General features: G+C 34.6%; 1 protein-coding gene across 3 annotated transcripts in view; it reads left to right on the top strand.

Moving 5' to 3' along the window:
- Window positions 1–276: 276 nt before the first annotated feature.
- Window positions 277–18,333, top strand: part of LOC123527814 (zinc finger protein rotund-like) — a 199,858-nt gene continuing 181,801 nt past the window's right edge. For 2 of the 3 annotated variants that reach the window (XM_053523734.1, XM_053523731.1), the window contains exon 1: window positions 5,094–5,265. The gene's annotated coding sequence lies outside the window, so the exon portion shown is untranslated. Of the gene's footprint in view, window positions 417–5,093; window positions 5,266–18,333 lie in introns of those variants that run through there. The other variant, XM_053523732.1, reaches the window with a different exon arrangement.

Genomic DNA, 18,333 nt, shown 5'->3' with positions numbered 1-18,333 from the left:
TTAGATCCTTTTTTGTCTGGTCTTTTGAACATGTATTTCAGCAAAAGAAGACCGTGTCACCTCTAAGACTCTGAACCCTGGCTCAAAGTTCAAGGTAGCACAAAGATCTTGAATAATTCTTCATATACTACCTTTAACACTTTTAAATAGATGGAGAATATGGAACATTTGTTAATAATAACAAACTGTAAAAGTTATAAAGGATGAAAACAAGATTAATTAAATGAGATTTAGTTGAGTTGGATGTATATCTATTTCCAGATTCAAGGTCATGATTAGGTCACTGGAGAGTCACATGATCACAATATGTTTTGTTGTAGACTGGCATTTGGCCTGGATGACCTCGGGTTGAGTCAGAAGACCACAGTTTGAGCCAGATGACCACAAAAAGGTGTTCACACAAGCTGTTTCTATAGGTGGGTACTTCTAAATTGCCCATTGCAACATTTTTCGTTTTGTGAACATCTTGATGGATTCTTACTAAACTTTTCCTACAGCATCCTTGCATTTACCTCTCTCAAGTTTGTTAAAACTTCCAAGCAACTGGCAGAATTTTTTGTTTTCTCTGAAGTATGAAAGTGTTATGATTAAAACGAATACTTCATGGATTAATTAGATCTATTATTCTGCTGATTCAGAAATGAAAATTACATGACTCTTGTCAGAATTATAAAAAAAGAGTGCGAGAAAGGTAAGATGTGCTTTTCATACTAAAGTCTGGTTAGGCAGTTTGCATTACTGTTAAATGTTTTTTAATAAGCTGAAATTTCATTTAAGAAGTAATTTATAGCAAAAGAGTGCTTTAACACTATTTATGCATGATACGAGGGCGCAGCCCGAGAGAAATTATTTGTTCGACGTATTACTGCCCGATTGTATAAATAGTGTTAAAACACGAGTTTGCTATAAATTATTTCAATTCTAATATGCCTTTAATTGAAAACAGTAGATAAAATATAGTAGCGCACTTTCTTGGTCGCAACAAAAACTTTGACGTCACCACATGTTAACGTGACGTCATTCTAGCGAAATCGTGTTTTAACAGAGACAAACATATTAGAATTGCAATTACAATAGAACTTGCATTAAGAGGCCACCTAAGGGAAGGGCAAAAAGTGGTCTCTTAACACAAAATTAATGTTCTCTTTATACAATATAACTTCTTCTTTTACAATACTAAAAAAGAAACTGAAAAAGGATCTTTTTATACAAGTGGCCTCTTAATAGATGTGGCATCTCGAGATTTTGTATGTAGAAAAAAACAGTGGAAAGACTGTGTTCCAACATTCAAATGAGGAGGAAGGATTTAGTCATTCATAATTTTGTAATAAAATGATGATTAAAAATCATGAAAATAATATCTTAAACTGAAAGGTAGTAAAAATAAAGGAAAATCTCCTTCCAGCTCTAAGTTGAGAATAGAATGACAAATCTTCACCTGCTTTTTTTTCTCAAGATCTTCTATCAAAAAGATGTTACAGCACATATATTGCATGTATATTTCTAATTAAATTTGTAGCTGTTTGTAGTTTCTCTCAGTAATTTGGAATTTGTGTAAGTTGGAAACAAAGATGAAGAAATATGAATGAATAAGCTGGATTTTACAGTGAATTGACATAAAAAGGCTATAATTTTGGATAGGTTTTATTGAAAACATGATAATTAAAAACTTGTATGATCAAAAATATAAGAAAATATAAAACAGTAATATTGTTCATCTATGCAGACTTGTTGCATGTCCTTGAAATGCCGAAGTAGCACTATAATGTGCAGGGATATTATTGTCTTTTGGTAAGTCACTAGAAGGAATTAGCAGGGAAATTATTGTTTGATAAATCACTAGAAGGAATGTGCAGGATATTTTTGTTATTTGATAAATCACTAGAAGGAATGTACAGGGATATTATTGTTATTTGATAAATCACTAGAAGGAATTAGCAGGGAAATTATTGTTTGATAAATCACTAGAAGGAATGTGCAGGATATTTTTGTTATTTGATAAATCACTAGAAGGAATGTACAGGGATTATTGTTATTTGATAAATCACTAGAAGGAATGTGCAGGGATATTTTTCATAGAAAAGAAATGTGCGGATATTATTATTTTTATTTGATTAATCATTAGAAGGAATGTACAGAGATATTATTGTTATTTGATAAATCACTAGAAGGAATGTACAGGGATATTATTGTTATTTGATAAATCACTAGAAGGAATGTGCAGGGATATTATTGTTATTTGATAAGTCACTGGAAGGAATGTATAGGGATATTATTGTTATTTGATAAATCACTAGAAGGAATGTATAGGGATATTATTGTTATTTGATAAATCACGAGAAGGAATGTGCAGGGATATTTTTGTTATTTGATAAATCACTAGAAGGAATGTATAGGCATATTATTGTTATTTGATAAATCACTAGAAGGAATGTGCAGGGATATTTTTCATAGATAAATCACTTGAAAGAAATGTGCGGATATTATTATTTGATAAATCATAAGAAGGAATTTATGCAGGGATATTGTTATTTGATAAATCATTAGAAGGAATTTATGCAGGGATATTGTTATTTGATAAATCATTAGAAGGAATGTGCAGGGATATTATTTTTTGATAAATTACTAGAAGGAATGTGCAGGGCTATTTTTCATAAATAAATCACATGAAAAAAAATGTGTGGATATTATTATTTGATAAATCATTAGAAGGCAATTATGCAGGGATATTATTGCTTGATAAATCATTAGAAGGAACTTATGCAGGGATATTATTATTTGATAAATCATTAGAAGGAAATTATTCAGGGATATTATTATATGATAAATCATTAGAAGGAAATTATGCAGGGACATTATTATCTGATAAATCATTAGAAGGAAATTATGCAGGGATATTATTATTTGATTAAGCATTAGAAGGAATGTGCAGAAATGTTTTTTTTATTTGAAAGACATTAGTGTAAATTTGCTATTAAATATCATTGTAAAATGACATTGATATTACTTTCTTCCTGTTGAAAAAAAGAACATTTTTATGCCCCCGAAGGGAGGCATATAGTTTTTGAACCGTCTGTCTGTCGGTCTGTCGGTCTGTCCGCATTTTTCGTGTCCGGTCCATATCTTTGTCATCGATGGATGGATTTTCAAATAACTTGGCATGAATGTGTACCACAGTAAGACGACGTGTCGCGCGCAGACCCAGGTCCGTAGCTCAAAGGTCAAGGTCACACTTAGACATTAAAGGTTATTGCATTGATGGGCGTGTCCGGTCCATATCTTTGTCATCGATGGATGGATTTTCAAATAACTTGGCATGAATGTGTACCACAGTAAGACGACGTGTCGCGCGCAAGACCCAGGTCCGTACCTCAAAGGTCAAGGTCACACTTAGACATTAAGGGATAGTGCATTGATGGGCGTGTCCGGTCATATCTTTGTCATCGATGGATGGATTTTCAAATAACTTGGCATGAATGTGTACCACAGTAAGACGACTGTCGCGCGCAAGACCAGGTCCGTATCTCAAGGTCAAGGTCACACTTAGACATTAAGGGATAGAGCATTGATGGGCGTGTCCGGTCCATATCTTTGTCATCGATGGATGGATTTTCAAATAACTTGGCATGAATGTGTACCACAGTAAGACGATGTCATGCGCAAGACCATGTCCGTAGCTCAAAGGTCAAGGTCACACTTAGATGTTAAAGGTCTTTTTTCATGATAGTGCATTGATGGGCGTGTCCGGTCCATATCTTTGTCATTCATGCATGGATTTTAAAATAACTACGCATAAATGTGTGACACAGTAAGACGACGTGTCGCGCGCAAGACCCAGCTCCGTAGGTCAAAGGTCCTAAACTCGAACATTGGCCATAACTATTCATTTAAAGTGCCATCGGGGGCATGTGTCATCCTATGGAGACAGCTCTTGTTTTACCAGCAAAAATCTCTTTATTTTATATTGCAGTTGGAACAAATTTTGAAGATTTAGACAACTAATTAATGCTTATTTTCACTTATTTTTAATTTAAACTTCAAATGTTGCCTGCATATGATGGATTTTAAACCTCTATTTTTTACAGATTTATTATCAAATTTAAATACTATTAGTTATCTTTAAAATAGAAATAAGGTTTTGAAGCAAAAAGTATACATTTAAATGTGAAGCAGAAATTAGAAACACCTGTTCAAAATTTTCTTGTCAGTTTAAGTGGAATTTGTCAGAATACTAGTGTTAAGTAGATTTTTTGATTTTTTTGATATAAAAAGTATTTTGATCGACTCGAAATACTATCTATGAAAAACAACTTTTTTTTTTCTGAGACAGCCTTTTTTTCTCATACAGTCTTAAAAGAATTGCAGTATTGTTTACTGGCTTTTCTTTCATTCCGGAATTATCATACGAAGTACTGGTAATTTTCCTAGCATCAGAAACTGCACCAAACTATGCAAGAAAGTAATTATGCCGGGAATATTTATGTTTTAACGTAATTGATATGATCAACAAGTACTGTCAGTTATAAGCAACCGCTCGCTGACTGACAGCCTGATAGGCAAAATACACATCAGTAGAGTGTCGGCGAAAAATATTTTTCTGTTTTTAATCCACGAGACTCACGATATTTGACAGATGTGCTAAGCATTCTGCTGTTAAGCATTATAATTTTCTCTTTCTGATAAATTTTGGTATTTTTTGTGATCTTTCTCTCCTGATTAGTTTTCTTGAGGAGTTTCTATTTTCAATACGAAGGTTGGAATTACTATTTATATCTTTTAATGGATTCATTGTAAAGTTAAATGTTTATTATTTATTTTTTCTTAAATCACAAGGACATGCAGAAATAATGAAATATTTCCTTAATATGTCTGGATGCATTAACAGTCATTAATAGAGTACATTTTATTTGTTGTTCTGCTATATATATTACATGCGGTAATGTTATATATCATATTTTCTTGTCAATGAATTCATATTATTGTAAAGTACGGTATCTTGGTATATGTTATCCCGTAAACATACTAATTAATACCTTAATTTCATAAACTCTGAGAGAAGAGAGAAGTGAGATAGACACATGAAATGCTAGAAGGGTCATGTGATAGGAGTTAAATTACCATCGTAAGATTCAGTTGCACATAGACCGTTTGAAGCAAGATGTATTCATAAAAATGCATCAGACAGATATATAATAACTGGATTTATTTGTGATGTTCTGTCTGTGGATAATTAATATATTGTGTCTACAACTGCTAAATGCACAGGTATGGTAAAATCACTAGATTTTGTTAGACTGTTTTCTTTTTTGTTGCAGAGGATGAGCTTTTTTAGTGTTGCTTGAAATTAATGTTATTTTTTTGGTTAACTGTTTCTGTAACATATCTATTTTAACGAGATTTTTTTAATATTCTGTGAATGCTTTTTTAAAAGATTTTTAGTGAAAAGATCATGTAAATTAGACTTTTTTCATCTTTATTTATTTATTTATTTTTGTTTTGGAAAATAGTTATTTTTATGTAAAATTTGCTGATACATTTTGGAATATTTTGTAAATTCCAGTGAATGCTGTAATGACTTCTGTAGAAACCATGTAGGAAGCGTAATGATAAATGTTTAAAATAATGATTAAGAACTTTATTAACTTAAAACATTGATGGATAAAACATGTTTATAGCTTATACAGCATCAGATGGAATGAACAGATCAGCCCAGTGTTTGATCTTTATTGATGAATTCTTTGTGTCCTTCAGTATGGGGGGAATAATTTATCCTTTCATGTTGGGGAATTATGTGTCCTTCAGTATGGGGGGAATAATTTATCCTTTCATGTTGGAGAATTATGTGTCCTTCAGTATGGGAGAATAATTTATCCTTCATGTTGGGGAATTATGTGTCCTTCAGTATGGGAGAATAATTTATCCTTCATGTCGGGGAATTATGTGTCCTTCTGTATGGGAGAATAATTTATCCTTCATGTCGGGGAATTATGTGTCCTTCAGTATGGGGGAATAATTTATCCTTCATGTTGGGGAATTATGTGTCCTTCTGTATGGGGGAATAATTTATCCTTCATGTCGGGGAATTATGTGTCCTTCTGTATGGGGGAATAATTTATCCTTCATGTCGGGGAATTATGTGTCCCTCTGTACGGGGGAATAATTTATCCTTCATGTCGGGGAATTATGTGTCCTTCAGTAAGGGGGAATAATTTATCCTTCATGCTGGGGAATTATGTGTCCTTTAGTATGGGGAAATTATGTGTTCTTCTGTATAGGAAAATTATTTCCTTTGGTATTGGGGATGTTTTTGTCTAAAGTATGATTTTTTTAAAAAAAATTTTCTTTGATTTGGGTTTTACGGTGCACCAACACAGTATAGGTTATATGGTGCCAAACGGGACTACAAATTTTGGTTCCACATCTCATTTACATCGAAATAAAAACAGGAGGTATGGAATCAAAATTTGTATTCCTGTTGGAATCACAGTAACAGCAAAACCAAGTGTTAAGACCCTGTTAGTCACCTGTTATGATCATGCAAGGGTAAGACAGTGGTTCCAGTTCTTTTCATACACAGATCGTCCCAGAACCACATAAGGCTTTAAAGTATGAGGAGTTATGTATCATCCGGTATGGGGAAATTATATCTCCCTATGGGAGATATTGATCTGTCTTCAGACTACCCTTTAAGTATGAAAATGTAACAAAACATTATTTTTGGTCATAATTGTGCTCAGTGTGTTGTTAGCTGCTAAAAGATATTGGCAAACAGTTGGCATGGGCAGTGTAGGTGTTTGGAGTCCTGACCCCATGTGTCTGTGACCCCATGTGTCTGCAGTGCTTCTGGTGTGTATAGAATTAACTACCAGACATCCTTGAACTTGCTTCTATCGACTTTTCTCCCACTTTATTCTGGATCAAAATTGTGGTCTTTGACCTTGACTCTTGGGCTGATAATTATTAAGCTGTTTGTCGGTTGTTTGGGCCTGATAATTATTAAGCTGTTTGTCAGTTGTTTGGGCCTGATAATTATTAAGCTGTTTGTCAGTTGTTTGGGCCTGATAATTATTAAGCTGTTTGTCAGTTGTTTGGGCCTGATAATTATTAAGCTGTTTGTCAATTGCAGCATTGAAAGTGTGAATGTTGACATCGACTGGCTTGACACTGCCAGAAAGCCCAGTCAGATCATTATTATTCTTGGTCGTTAAGTTTGTAAAAAATAAAACAGGAACCTGTAATTTGTATCAGTGTATTTCATTGGCAGATTCGTTTCACTTAGAAGGAACATCAACTGCTCAACAACAGTCATTAGTAACTCTGGTTGAGCAGTCAAAATAGGCCTGCGTGTTTATTCTAAAACATTGTGAATCAAAAATGCACACCTAGAATTTCAAATTTAACATGCAATCTCTCCAGCTAAAATATAATGTATATCACACCCTAATGTTATGTTTTCATTAATGCATATTTTAACAACTTTTTAGATAAGAAAAGATAGGGTAGTATTGAAAGTAACAGTGCTAAATGTTCTTTTTATTGTATAAATTATTTCTGGGATTGTAAGAGACTTTGTAAGAATGTAGCTATTATATTGGACACGGTATTATCGGACACAAAGCACGAAATCAAAAGAATTGCTATAAAAGGCTCTAAGAACTCTACTTTTAGATTAAAGTTACATGTTTGCTTGCAATTTCTAACTGATACTACATGGTACTATGATAGTTTGTTAAGTTCATCAACTGCTGGTAAAACTGAAAGTATAAATGTTTTGCATAATTGAAATAAAAATAATTATTTGAGCCGCACCATGAGAAAACCAACATAGTGCATTTGCAACCAGCATGGATCCAGACAAGCTGGGCATCCGCACAGTCTGGTCAGGATCCATGCTGTTCGCTAACAGTTTCTCTAATTGCAATAGGCTTTGAAAGTGAACAGCATGGATCCTGACCAGACTTCCCAGATGCACAGGCTGGTCTGGATCTATGCTGGTCGCAAATGCACTATGTTGGTTTTCTCATGGTGCGGCTCGATTTTTATTCTTACAAGGCAACATTCTTTATCTTCTGTCAAAGATTTTTTTTTAGTTCACCCAAGCATTTAGTGCTGGAGGTGAGCTATTGTGATCACTCGCTGTCCGGTGTCTGGCATCGTGCCACACTTTTCTTCAGACATTTCTGAAACCATGTGTGGAAGATGATGAAACTTGGTGGTTTTCTTCCAAAGTTGTTCAAACCATTTTGATTGATTGCACATAGGGGCCACCAGAGGTAAAATAGAAAAATCTTCAAAGGACATCTCCTCCTAAACCGCTGCTCTGATTTTGAAATAATACAAATGGTTGCTTTATAATGTAACCCTCTACCAAGATTGTTAAGATTATTTCAATTTGTCTAAAAATATGTCCACCAGGGGTCATGGTTACTTTTCCCTATATATATTGTGGAAACTTTAGAAGTCATCTTATATGAAACTATTGGCCTGATTTTGAAATAATTTCTCTCAGTTGGTCCTTGTGTGATCCTCTACTAAGAGTGTAAGAAGTATTTGGATTCAAGGAAAAACATCTTGGCCACCAGGAGGCGTGGTCACTTTTCCCTTTATGTATATAGTGGAAACTTTAAAAAATCTTATGTCAGAAACGGCAGGTCCAGTTTTAAAATAATTTTAATCAAATGTTCCTTTGGTGACCTTTTATGAAGATTGTAAAAATTATTCTGATTTGTCAAAAAACATTGCTGCCAGGGGGCTTGGTCTTTTTTCCCTACATGTATGCAGTGGAAAATTTAAAAATCTCATTGCCAGAAACTAGCCTGGCCCCGATTTTAAATTGATTTTCACAAATGTTACTTGGGTGATCTTAAGTAAGATTGTACAAATTATTCTGTTCCGTCAAAAAATATAGACACCAGGGGGTGTGGTCACTTTCCTCTAGATGTATGTTGTGAAAACTTTAAAATCTTCTTTTACATCATTCCCCCAAGATTTAACCCCAACCACGTCTTCCCAAACACACAATACTGGCTTGTATTTACTTAGAAGTTTTTAAAATATTCCTGTCAGGAAACACTGGGACTATTTAAAAATAAATTCACAGATATTTTCCTTGCATAACCATCTTCCAAAACTATTCATTGCAGGCAGTGTAATTCAGGTGGGTTATGTTGGGCTATCATCGTCCTCTTGTTTAATTTGGGAGCAGACAGATGTAACTTATTTATTATTGTCGAAAAATCTAAGTGAAGCAGAATTCTAGACCCTTTTCTGTTGAAAATGTCAAAAATGGTCAATCAGTTACTCTCAACAAAAATGGCACAAGACCAGCTTTCATTGCGATTTTTATAATGACCGGATTCAGCAAGCATTCAAGCTATGACCCTTACTGGTCGTCTGGTCTCCTTATAAATATGAAAAGTTTCAGGGATATTATGTCATTGGATAGATTTTTGAACATTACAGCATTTTTTTCATGTTGAAATAAAGAAAATGTTCTTCCAAGAGATCACCCAAACTATGATAAAGACTTCAAAATATGCCCGTTGATTGATGAGCGTGTTCGTCTTTGGCAACGTTAGTACAGAAGTATGATTCCGTGCAAAAGAAGAATTAAGTTCATGTAATATAAATATGCCGACAAAACTTACTAAACGAGGCATTATGCATGAAAGCAGCTAGATCCCTGTAACAAATATAATTAAGTTTTATTGATTTTTATAAAATTTTCTTGACTTCTTACGGATTGTCCTTTTTGCACATCAAAGCAAATGTTGTATTATGTTCAAGTATCGTTCAAATATTACATCAGTTATTATTTACTCACTTGTGTAAATTTAGTTACTTTTGTAGAGAATTTTCTCTTGTCATATATCTCAAAAGTAAATTTTACCAGTCTTAAAGACTTCACCAAAGAGATGAAAGATTCTGACCATTTTCAAGAACCAACTGATTGTAGGTTAGTTTGGATTAGAGACCAATAAGTGTTTTGTGCGTCTGTTTCCACAACAAATAGTTCTAAAATATCGATCATAATAAGGAAGAGCATCTTAGTATCAGTTTCCACTGGGTAAGTGTTTAAGTACCTCACTAATTCTGTTAAAAAAAGCCCAACAACCATTTAGTTAGCAGTTCATAGTCATATGCCGGGGCTCGGCGTTGAAAAGAAGCATCTGGCTGTTCGTTTGTCTCAGAATCCCATTCTGAATTACCTGTGAGCTTGGGATCATCTAGCAGTTCTATGTATAACAAAACAGAATTGACCATTTTAGCTTCATCGTAAACCATAGACCAGAACTCTCCGAATAGTGTCTGAGCATGGAAATATTTGTAAAATACAACAGTTTGTGAACTGTAGTCACAGAGCTAATCTTTAACACTCTTTGATGAAAAAGGAACGGAAAAAAATTGCACACACTGGCAAAAATTAAATTCAAAGTTTTGGAGCTAAGGTTTTACTTTTAAAAGTCTAGAGGTCACAATTTTGGCCAAACCTTAAAGGCACTGGCCTCAAGATCATACGACAAAAAAAAAAGAGAGAAAATTTTAGGTATCAGGAAATTAATAGTATATTTCTTATGAAAACTTTGAAACTTCAAGTTACTGTCAGACTATATGTTATGGAAACACATGAGAATTAGTTGTTATTACTAATTTTTACATTGAAAATTGAGAAGCGTTTCAAGCACTTTACTCAAGGTAAACTGCCTTAATTATAGATATTTATATCTAACAAAAAAAATCTTGTTAAATACAGAATCCTCTGTGATGTATTGGGGAACTTTTTATTGCCGTAGCGGCCCAGTGTTTGATTCCCAACTCGGGCATTTTTAGCTCACCTGTCACAAAGTGACAAGGTGAGCTTTTGTGATCGCGCGGTGTCCGTCGTCCGTCGTCCGTCCGTGCGTCCGTGCGTCCGTCCGTAAACTTTTGCTTGTGACCACTCTAGAGGTCACATTTTTCATGGGATCTTTATGAAAGTTGGTCAGAATGTTCATCTTGATGATATCTAGGTCAAGTTCGAAACTGGGTCACGTGCCATCAAAAACTAGGTCAGTAGGTCTAAAAATAGAAAAACCTTGTGACCTCTCTAGAGGCCATATATTTCACAAGATCTTCATGAAAATTGGTCAGAATGTTCATCTTGATGATATCTAAGTCAAGTTCGAAACTGGGTCACGTGGGGTCAAAAACTAGGTCAGTAGGTCTAAAAATAGAAAAACCTTGTGACCTCTCTAGAGGCCATATTTTTCATGAGATCTTCATGAATATTGGTCAGAATGTTTACCTTGATGATATCTAGGTCAAGTTCGAAACTGGGTCATGTAGGGTCAAAAACTAGGTCATTAGGTCTAAAAATAGAAAAACCTTGTGACCTCTCTGGAGGCCATATTTCTCAATGCATCTTCATGAAAATTGGTCAGAATGTTCATTTTGATGATATCTAGGTCAAGTTCGAAACTGGGTCACGTGGGTTTAAAAACTAGGTCAGTAGATCTAAAAATAGAAAAACCTTGTTACCTCTCTAGTGGCCATATTTCTCAATGGATCTTCATGAAAATTGGTCAGAATGTTCACCTTGATGATATCTAGGTCAAGTTCGAAACTGGGTCATGTGCGGTCAAAAACTAGGTCAGTAGGTTTAAAAATAGGAAAACCTTGTGACCTCTCTAGAGGCCATATTTTTCAATGGATCTTCATGAAAATTGGTCAGAATGTTTACCTTGATGATATCTAGGTCAAGTTTGAAACTGGGTCACATGGGGTTAAAAACTAGGTCAGTAGATCTAAAAATAGAAAAACCTTGTGACCTCTCTAGAGACCATATTTTTCATGAGATCTTCATGAATATTGGTCAGAATGTTCATCTTGATGATATCTAAGTCAGATTCGAAACTGGGTCACGTGGAATCAAAAACTAGGTCAGTAGGTCTAAAAATAGAAAAAACCTTGTGACCTCTCTAGAGGCCATATTTCTCAATGGATCTTCATGAAAATTGGTGAGAATGTTCAGCTTGATGATATCTAGGTCAGGTTCGTAACTGGGTCATGTGCGATCAAAAACTAGGTCAGTAGGTCGAAAAATAGAAAAACCTTGTGACCTCTCTAGAGGCCATATTTTTCACGAGATCTTCATGAAAATTGGTCAGAATGTGCACCTTGATGATATCTAGGTCAAGTTTAAAAGTGGGTCACGTGCCTTCAAAAACTAGGCCATTAGGTCAAATAATAGAAAAACCTTGTGACCTCTCTAGAGGCCATATTTTTCAATGGATCTTCATGAAAATTGGTCAGAATTTTTTATCTTGATGATATCTAGGTCACATGTGCTCAAAAACTAGGTCACTATGTCAAATAATAGAAATAACGATGTCATACTCAGTTGAACACTGGGTCATGTGGAGATAGGTGAGCGATTCAGGACCATCATGGTCCTCTTGTTTTTTTATTATTGGCATTTTTAAGATGATTTAGAAACAAAACTCATACTCTAATGTGCATTATATTTTTATAGCTAAAATCTGGAGGTCAGTGCCTTCAATCAGTGTTGGACAATAAAATCTTGAACAAGTTAGGTTTAACAACTTAATTAAATGTTCATTGTTGTTATATTTCCTGGTCCTTTGAGAACATGGAGTACACACATTTTACTTTGATAGAAATCGGAAGACATGTGAACATAAAACTCTGAAGATTTGTTAATTTTTTTTCTCATTTTACTTACTTTTGCACATTTTGTAATGTTTAAGAGAATGTACTCTTTATTCCATCTGAGAGGATTTTGATATAACTTGGAACAATGATATAATGTCACTGGGGAAGGTGAAATACACAATTATCATAAATCTGTCTTAGTAACGATACATTTAATGCCTTTTTGAACTTCTTTTCAATAATGTTAAAGCAAAAACTTTATAACTCCACTAAAGGGAATTTATTGCGGCTATGCAGTGAAAGATGACAATGAAATGGAAGTAAGAACAGAAGAACCATAACTCTGTCATGACTATTTATTACATTATTGTTGATGTATAAAAAACAAAATTCAGTATCTACTTTTTCACAGTTTATGATTTAAGACAATATCTGTAAATCCACTAAAGTGAATTATTTCATGTAACTTTTTACAGTGATAGGTAAAAATGACATAAACTGAAAGGCTAAAAACCATACCTTTTCCTCAAATAAAATTAATTTATAAATATTTGCAAGATCGATCATGAAAGGTTAAGGGACAGGTATTCAGAATGATACAGTGGTGTTTTATTCTTTCATTAAAAAAAGGTTTTTGTTGGTAGTATGAGTCCCATTTAATGATCAAACTCTAGTTGTACTTAATTTTTAGCTTGACGATACAAAGTATAATCATGGAGAGCTATCCTGCTCGCCCTGGAACTAGCATCCTTCCATGTCCACACCTTGGTTAAAGGTTTGATGCACTTTCGCTTTTTAGCTCACCTGAGCAATGCTCATGATGAGCTGTTGTGATCATGCTGTGTCCATCGTGCGTGTGTGCGTCCATCCATCATCAACAATTGTGTTTAAAAGACATCTCCTCCAAAACCACTGAATGGATTTTGATGAAACTTGGCATGGATGTTCCTTGGATGGTCTTCTACCAAAGTTGTTCAAATGGTTCTGCTTGGTTGCACATAGGGGCCGCCAGAACTAAAAATAGAAAAATCTTCAAACAACATCTCCTCCTAAACTGCTGGTCCGATTTGAAATGCTTTCACACAAATGGTCCTTCTGTCACCCTCTACCAAGATAGTTCAGATTGTATCGATTTGTCAAAAAACATGGCTGCCAGGGGGCATGGTCACTTTTCCCAGTATGTTTAAAGTGGAAATTTAAAAAAAATCTTCTTGTGTGAAACTGCTAGCCCGATTTTAGAATCATTTTACACAAATGGTCCTTGTGTGACCCTCTACCAAGATTGTTCAGATTATACCAATTCATCAGAAAACATGGCCACCAGAAGGCATGGTCACTTTCCGCTATATGTATATAGTGGAAACTTAAAAAAAATTCTTGTGTGAAACTGCTAACCCGATTTTAAAATAATTTTACACAAATGGTTCTTTTGTGACCTTTTACAAATATTATTCAAATTTTTCTGAATTCGTCAAAAAACATAGGCACCAGAGGGCATGGTCACTTTTCATCAACAATATCTTTAAACAATATCTCCTTCAAAACTACTGAATGGATTTTGATGAAACTTTACACAAATGATCTCTGGGTAGCCCTCTTTCAAAGTTGTTAAAATGGTTCATTGAACATATGGGTCTTTTTGGTTGAAAATAGGTTTCCAGCTATCAGACTTTAAAAATCCTTTTCTCTAGAGTTTTGATACTTGGGTTTGACTGTCTACACTGCTTGTCCAAATTATTTCCCTAAGGTAAAAAAAATGGCCATGCCTTTGTGTCTGACATGTACTTACTATAGGCTTTTATATAAGAAACTTTGAAAATCTTCTCTGAATCAATAATAGCTAGAGCCTTGATTTTTGGCTGTGATATCAGATTTGTAATTTCTACCGTAATTGTTGAAATTATTGCCCTAGGTTAAAAAATGTGTTTGACATGTATATAATATAAGCTAACAGAAACCTAACTCTGTACTTATACAAACACACTGAAGCCTTGTACACAGGTGAGCGTTTTAGGGTCAGTGACCCTCTTGTTTCTCTTTGCCTCTGTAATTACTTGATGGATTTGCTTCAAACTTAAAATAGTTATTCCTCATTATCATCCACATCATCTGACACAAGGACCATGACTCTCACACCAATATTTTATGAATTATTCCCCCATTTTACTTAGAATTTCATGTTAAAGTTTTGGTGCACTTTCACTTATCTGTTATTACTACTAGTAAATGGATTTGATTCAAACCCTAAATAGTTGTTCAGCATCATCACCCACATCATATGACACAAGGATCATAACTCTTGGCACCAGTACTTCATAAATTATGCCCCCTTTTGAATTTTAGATTAATTTTGATGCATTTTTAGCTCACCTGAGCCAAAGGCTCATGGTGAGCTTTTGTGACCGCTCAATGTCCGTTGATGTCCGTCAACATTTTCTAAAAAAATCTTTTTCTTGAAAACCACTGGGCAGAAACACACCAAACTTAACAGGAATGATCCTTGGGTGGCCCCTTTTCAAGATTATTCAAAGAATTGAATTCCATGCAGAACTCAACCAGAAGGAAAAACTTTAAAAATCTTCTTGTCCATAACCACAAGGCATAGAGCCTTGATATTTGGCATGTGACATCATCTAATGGTCCTCTATGAAAATTATTCAAATTATGCCCCTGGGGTGAAAAGAGGCCCTGCCCTGGGGGTCACAAGTTTTACATAGACTTATATAGGAAAAACCTTCTTGTCTAAAATCACAAGACTTAGGCCTTTGATATTTGGTATGTAGCTTGCCTTGTGGTTCTCTACCAAGATTGTTCAAGTTATGCCCCTGGATTGAAAAGAGGCCCTGTCCTGGGGGTCTCAAGTTTTACATAGACTTAATTTATAGGAAAAAACTTTAAAAATCTTCTTGCCTGAAACTGCAGGGCATAGGTTTTTGATATTTGGTATGTTGCCTTGCTTAGTGTTCCTCTACCAAAATTGTTCAAATTATGATCCAGGGGTGAAAAGAGGCCCTGCCCTGGGGGTCCCAAGTTTAGTATAGACTTACATAAGAATAAAAAAATAAAAATCTTCTTGTCTGAAAGTTCAAGGCCTAGGCCTGTGATATTTGGTATGTAGCATTGCTTAGTGGATCTCTAACAAGATTGTCCAAATTATGCCCCTGGGGTGAAAAGAGGCCCTGCCCTGGGATCACTTCTTATATGCGTTATGTAGGAAAAAGTACTTCAAAAATTATCAGATCATATTTCCTACTGTTCAATTATAATTTCCTGATGACCCCAGGTGATTAGGGGTCACTTGACTGACCTTGACCTACTGACCTACTTTTTTTTTTTTTTTTAAGATACAGCCTTGAAATTTAGACGACATGTACAGTTTTGCACACCGATCTCAAAACTGACTTTCAGTGATGATGAATGTGACCTACTGACCTACTTTCTTAATATTTTAGCATCAGTTGGCCATTTAAAACATGTGGCTCATATTACTCAGGTGAGCGATTCAGGGTCATTATGACCCTCTTGTTACTACTGTAAGTAAACTTATATTAGCGCAGCTAAATTTTAGCGCAAACATCTTAAATTGAGTAGTTTCGACATATTAGCGCGTATGTGTATTAGCGCAGTATCAGCAGCGCTAAAATAGCCAATTGGCGGTAGATGAAACACAAATTTCCGATCAAATACGGAATGGCCCGAACGTGACTGTTGTATGAAACAGTTCTGCCCGGGACTATATATACCGTTTTTTTTTTTTAAATATTACTTAATAAAGTTTGCATATGTATTAAGTCCTTTTTTTAAAATAAAAGCAATATATATATATATATTATGCATGTTGATCTGTTTTCTTTTTCTTTCTTCTTATACTGTGGAAAAATCTCGTACTAGTATTAAATAAATGTTATTATCTCCATTATATTATATTTACACTTTGTACATGTATACAGTGCAGAATGGTGAAAATTGTTTGTTTTCAAATTCACACTTGGTTTTCAAAGCAGTAAAATGTTATGGTAACACTCGTAATTATGCCACCTTTTTACATAAAATTTCAGATTAAAGTTTTGATGCACATTCACTCTATATTATTAAATAAGGGATTTGATTCAAACGTAAAACAATTGTTTGACATCATCGCCCACATTATTTTATACAAGGTCCATAACTCTGGCACAAATATTTAGTGACTTATGTCCCCTTTTTACTTAGAAATTCAGTTTAATTTTCAGGTGCTTTTGCACTATATCTCTGTTATTACAAAATGGATTTTATTCAAACTTAAAATGGTTGTTCCACATAGTCACCCACATCATTTTGACAAAATGTTCATGATGCTGACATCAAAATGCTTTTTTACTAGAATTTCTGGTTCAGGACTGGTCTACATATATCTCACTTACTTGATTCAGACTTAAAATAGTTGTTCCACAAAATAAGCCACATGGTATGATACATGGTGCATTACTTTTGCAGAAGTTGTCCATGAATTATGTCCCTTTTATACTTATTTAATGTTTTGATACACTTCTCTGTCTCTGTTATAACTAAATACATTTGACACAGACTTAAGATATTGTCTGATATCTTCATCAACATTGGAGTAATTAAGTTCTCCAGTGACAGCTCCAGCTCCCTTATATGTGCCCCGTTTCACTATCCAGCATCGAAATAGTCTACTGCGCTGTCTCCTGTGACAGCTCTAGTCTTTTGTTAAGGTTACAAGAAGGGAATATAATGAAACACAGTCTAATAAAAGATGACATTGAGACTGAGTGCAGAGGGAAAGAACCAGAACTCTGTCTTGAATAATTCTTGAATTTGCTCTCTTTTTAGCTCACCTGAGCAATGCTCAGGTGAGTTTTTCTGATCGCTCAATGTCCGTCGTCTGGCGTCTGTCGTCTGTCAACATTTAGCTTGTGTATGCGATAGAGGCTGTATTTTTCAATTGATCTTCATGAGTTTTGGTCAGAATGATTACCTTGATGAAATCTAGGCCAAGTTCGAAAATGAGTCATCTGGGGTACAAAACTAGGTCACTAGGTCAAATCAAGGAAAAACCTTGTGTATGCGATAGAGGCTGTATTTTTCAATTGATCTTCATGAACTTTGGTCAGAATGAAAACCTTGATGAAATTTAGACCAAGTTCGAAAATGGGTCATCTGGGGTCAAAAACTAGGTCACTAGGTCAAATCAAAGAAAAACCTTGTGTATGCAATAGAGGCTGTATTTTTCAACTGATCTTCATGCAATTTAGCCAGAATGATTACCTTGATAAAATCTAGGCCGAGTTCGAAAATGGGTCATCTGGGATCAAAAACTAGGTCACTAGGTCAAATCGAAGAAAAACATTGTGTATGCAATAGAGGATGTATTTTTCAATTGATCTTCATGTAATTTGGTCAGAGTGATTGCCTTGATGAAATCTAGGACGAATTTAAATATGGGGTATCTGAGGTCAAAAACTAGGTCACTAGGTCAAATTAAAGAAAAATCTTGTGTATGCGATAGAGACTGTTTTTTTCAATTGATTTTTGGTCAGGATGATTACCTTAATGAAATCTAGGTCGAATTTGAATATGGGTCATCTGAGGTCAAAAACTAGGTCACTTGGTCAAATCAAAGAAAAAACTTGTGTATGTGATAGAGGCTGTATTTTTCAATTGATCTTCATGAATTTT

Source organism: Mercenaria mercenaria, chromosome 14, assembly GCF_021730395.1.
Source record: "Mercenaria mercenaria strain notata chromosome 14, MADL_Memer_1, whole genome shotgun sequence".
Lineage (NCBI taxonomy): Eukaryota > Metazoa > Mollusca > Bivalvia > Venerida > Veneridae > Mercenaria > Mercenaria mercenaria.
This window is presented reverse-complemented; position numbering and strand designations above follow the sequence as displayed.